Genomic DNA, 5,128 nt, shown 5'->3' with positions numbered 1-5,128 from the left:
GCATCGAGCATTCCAATTTTATCAGTAGGTGATGACAGCCACCGATGAAGGGCTCCCTCTCTCTCTTTCTCTCTTCATCCCTTCGTTCTCTCTCCCCCCATTCACCCTCGTCCCTATTTCATCACCGCCGCTGCAACTTGCACGCACTCGGATACAGACAACGAGTGTAATCAGAGCTCTTTGGGCATTCCACCGAACAAGGAGGGAGGAGGGAAACTAAACCGATCCCATATGCTCGAAGATGATATTTTCACTCTGGACGACAATGAGTGGCGAGCTCACAAGAAGATAGCACACATCGTTTTGGCTTCCAAGGAGTTCCGGAGTTTCACAGCCAGCGTGAGTAGGAAGCTGGTGGGTGATGGACTCCTGAGCCTGATGCTTCAAGCTACTAAGCATGGCAACGTCCTGGATTTGGAAGATGTGTTCATGAGGTTTGCATTCGACAGTGTCTATACGGTTGTCCTCGGTAGAAACCCGAACTTGCTCTCTTTGAGCTCTGCTGCTAATGAGATTGCTAAAGCCATCAACAAGGGGACAAAAGGTTTGTTCCATAGGCACATCATGCCCAGGAAGTTGTGGAAGTTGTTGGGTTGGTTGGGGATCGGGAGTGAGGGGAGACTGGCCAGAGCTCGAAAGATCATAAATTGTCACTTGTTAGAGCACATTTCATTGAAAAGAGAAGAGCTACGCAAAGGGGTGGAAGTGATTTGATAGCTATGTACATGAGTTCTTAAGCTCAAAATGGAGAAAGCAAGGCTTACAGTGACGTGTTCCTCAGAGACACTGCACTGGGCTTCCTATTTGCTGGGCGGGACTCGACGGGAACGCCTCTCACAGTTTCCACAACCCCTTGCGTGAAGGAAAAGATCCTGGATGAATTGATGCAGTTAAAGAAGAAGGAAGCGAAAGGTGTTGTCAAAGATCAAAAGCAGCCATGGGTGTTTGATTCAGAGATATGAAGGATTTGGTGTATTTCCATGCAGCCATGTGTGAATCCTTGAGGCTGAATCCACCATTTTCTCTCACTAGAAGAGTTGTTATCAAAGAAGATGTGCTTCCTGATGCGAAGGGGGAGGGGGAGGGGGAGGTCTTAGAAGAGAGAGAGTGGGGGCTTAGGGTACAAGGGCAATATTGGGTTTTAAAAAAATTGTATAGGTCACGTGGGGTCATATGTGCATAGATTGTGACGGAGCATTAATGGATGTTAACGACAGGGGTAGAACTAGTCAATTGTCGGAAACAGTAAAGGTATTGTTAGTCAATTTTCAATTAACTAAACCATAAGGATAGTTTAAGAAATTTACCCTAAAAAAGTAAAAAATATTTTATACAAGTTTGATTAAAGTAGCAAATTTCATGAGCAGAACTTCATACTACTTCAACTCGGCTCCAAATTTGCTTTAGACTGAACAAGATTAAACTTTTAGCGAGCCAAGCTCGAATAACTTACGAATAGCTTGAATTATGTCTACCTCTAAAGCTAACATTCAAATTGGAAGAGGAATGGGTAAGAAATGATCGGTCCAACTGGAAATTATGGATCCTGATGCGACCCCAGGATTGACCAAATCCAACCCAAGGGGGTCCAGTCAAGAACTTGCTGATATATTATTCTGACTGGTTATGAACCTTGGGATGTATCGATCAATCCAATTTGAAATAGGTTGATTTGGATGCGCCACCCACCGCCACCTTCAAGCGTATACATTCATCTGAAAATCAGAATTAATAGTGGAATCTTTGAATCAAAGCTAAGGTCTCGATCAGCATAAGTCATTTTCATTCCTCCCAATCACAAGACAATAAATAAATTATAAGTTTATAACACTTAACAATTCGGGGTAACGACTGGGGCACCTTACATCCTTTTCTTTTTCATTTTGAAAAAAGAGGCATATCATATCCCTATTCCCTAGTGAAAAAACAACTAAATATGGCACTGTTATATTTTTGCATAGCTGAAAACATTAGATATGTTCATCTTTGAAGTTTGGACCGTGTAGAGAGATATTTAGATTTATGTTATCCGCGCCTAGGGGTGGATTCGAGCCGAGCCGAGCTGAATATTACAAGGCTCGAGCTCAGCTCGAATCAAAAACTCAAACTCAAGCTCGGTTTGGCTTGAGCTTGATTTTGAGAAAAAATGTTTTATAAAAATAGAAAACTATACATATAAATATTTTTATTTGATATTTAAAAATGAAGAATTAATATATATATATATATATATTTATTTATTTATTTATATTTATTTATTTACTTATTCGAGTCGGCTCGCGAGCCTCATGAGTCAAGCTCTATTAGGCTTGAGCACGAATTGTTTTTTAATCAAGCCTATGAATTGGGTTTGAAGTTCAGTTGAAACCGAGCCGAGTTGAGCTTTTAACGAGCCAAGCTCAAGTAACTCATGAAGAGCTCAACTCGTTGCCACCCCTATCCACACCAACCCCAACACATTGCAACTGTGTATTGCAAACCAAGGTTCAAAATATTGATACACCACAATATGTACAAAGGAGTGTATTGATATTTTGAAAATCATCGAAAAATATTAGAAAAAGGAATATTAGTAAACAAAAGATGATACGATACACCTAACATGGGGCATATTGCATCGAAATTTTGAACTTTATTGGGAACATTTCCCCATAAATAACAATATACAAGTTAGGGGTGCAAGTCAGGTAGGTTGGGCCAAGTTTATAGTCAACCCAGGCCCGACCCAAAATTTGGGCTTAAGGCCCAAGCCCGAAGTCAAGCCCAATTTTCCCAACCCACCTCAGGTTGGTCAATGAACCCACTTTAAAATTATACATATATAAATATATTTATGCAAATATATATGCATATATTTATGTGTGTATGCAAAATATCTATACAAGTGTTATATATATAAATATGTATATATATGTAAATATGTATGCAACATTTACATATATACACATATATATGTATAAATATATATAATTGGGCAAGGCTCAAATCGGGTTCGAGCTACCTAAGGGCTCAGGCCTAGCCCGAAAAAAAAAAAAAAAAAAAAAAAAAACCCAACTTCTTGGGCCCAACCCGAGGACCGAAAATCCAAACCCATCCTATGCAAAATTCCAAGTTGGGCCAGTTCTGGCTCCAGTTGGGCCTGCCCAAGTTGTAACCCTAATACAACTAGGAGAGATGTTTCCAATGTGTGTTGCTACTTACTATGGAGAGCAAACTTGAGATCTAGATTTACCCATTTAACCAGAAAATAAAAGGAAGATGTGGGCAAATCTACGTTCTGGAGCAAACCAGAGTTTTATGAAAGTTCTTTTTATAACCAAGGTTTTTAAAATCGAAACGGTTAGGGGTTTAGTCCCCTAGTCGAATGGTCCAACTATTCAAACCAAACGAGTGGCCTATTCTGAAAAAATTAAAAAAAATAAAAAACGGCCAAAATTGTTGGATGGTTCAAGCGGTTTGGATGGTTCAATCATTCGAGTCGACGGTTTGCTAACCAAATCAACTGTTTTTGGCAAAATAACGGTCTTAGGGTAAAATGGAACCGGTTCTTGATTTTTCCAGTCCGATCCGATCTGATTTTGAAAACCATGTTTGTAACACTTTTACAAAAGCACTTTTATGAAAGTATTTTTATAAAGTACTTTTATGAAACCACTTTTTTAGTACTTTTATAAAAGTACTTCTATCAAAGTACTTTTACAAAAGCACTATTATAAATGTACTTTTATATCATTCACTTTGGCTTGAATATTCTGAAAATTTGAAAGAAAATGAAAGACAAAAGAGTCACAATTGCTTATTGGAGAAAAAGATCACTAAACGTCCACACTAGAAAAAGTTGGGTGCCAAATGCAAATAAGTGCTTATTTGAATAAGCACTTATTTTTAAAATAAGCACTCCGAAACATGGCCTAAATAGGTGATAAGGGCAACAGCCAAATGAAAATTTGTCATTGTACAAGTAAAGAATGAAAAAAGAAAAAGTGAGACGTTTTCCTCCTCTTTCCTCCATTTGCTTCTTTTGTTTTTTTACCGCTTTTACCTCTTTGGCTCTTGCTTCTCCTATCTTTCTTCTTTCTAATTTCTACAATCAGAAACTGTAAAATACTACCATCTCAATACACTAAAAAGAGAGGGTAAGCTTTTTGAGGAGAATGAAATGTCTTTTAATAGTTCAAGTGTTCAACCAAGGTGCAATAACTTCAATATTGACTGCAAGTTAAATCCAGGTCTCAACCAATCACACTAAAATATAGTCGCTTTTCACAAATTGTACTTTCATGCTTAATAAGGAATACTTATCATCCTGTTCAACCAATCATATCTTTTACTGCATGATACAGAAGATGCACCATAGATTTTGTTGTGTTTTAAATAAAAAGGCAAATTTGGTTCCAATAATTTTTTTCTCCAGCTCACCATTTTTACAATTAGTTTGTAAACAGTAAACACACCCCTGAATTTGTCAATTTACCAAACTTGGTCATTTTTTCATCCAAATACAATCAACCAAGGGTAGAAATCAATAAACCATCTACCATCTAGGGCGATTATTAGTAATACTAATAGGGTAAGGATCCATTAATGATGAATCAAATTTTAGATGGGATTTTAGTTTTCTTGTTTTTTTCATGCAGCCAAAAGAAAGAAAGAAAATTAGATGTTAACATATCGTTGGGCCCTACTCTTCTCTAGAAGATGTATCCCCAAATTGCTTGTGGTCTAGAAAAACCCTGCCACCGACAAGATGTCACTGTCTAATCCCATGAATTGTGCTCCGAGTTGGGGTTTGGAAGTACCTGGATTTGATTTAAGGGGATGGCAAACATAAAAAAGGTCCATCACCATCAATGGGCCCAACCCTCCATGTATCAACATACATGGATTCACGACCCACCCAGTTCAATTATTTGGCATCGTCTTCATCTAAACATGGGCTCAAGACAAAATTCAGTGATGCTCACATGATGATGGCCCCAAAACCTGTAACTTGGCAAGCCTCTGCTCGTATATCAATTATCAGTTTCAATTTTTTGGGAAACTTTCTGGGTTATCATGACAACACTGCCATGGTTGTGTTGTTCCTTACCCATGTTAAATTTCTAGTTTCCTTCCTACTAAACTCAGC

The 5,128-nt window shown here is 38.2% G+C and overlaps 1 pseudogene; it reads left to right on the top strand.

Annotated features, from left to right (window-relative positions):
* The first annotated feature begins 231 nt into the window (after positions 1-231).
* Positions 232-1,183, top strand: LOC148861800 (cytochrome P450 86B1-like; annotated as a pseudogene).
* Positions 1,184-5,128: the final 3,945 nt, after the last annotated feature.

Source organism: Nelumbo lutea, chromosome 4, assembly GCF_056320005.1.
Source record: "Nelumbo lutea isolate HS-2025 chromosome 4, American lotus-T2T, whole genome shotgun sequence".
NCBI classification, from domain to species: domain Eukaryota; kingdom Viridiplantae; phylum Streptophyta; class Magnoliopsida; order Proteales; family Nelumbonaceae; genus Nelumbo; species Nelumbo lutea.
The sequence above is the reverse complement of the archived record's forward strand: the minus strand, read 5'-3'. Positions and strand labels throughout refer to the sequence as shown.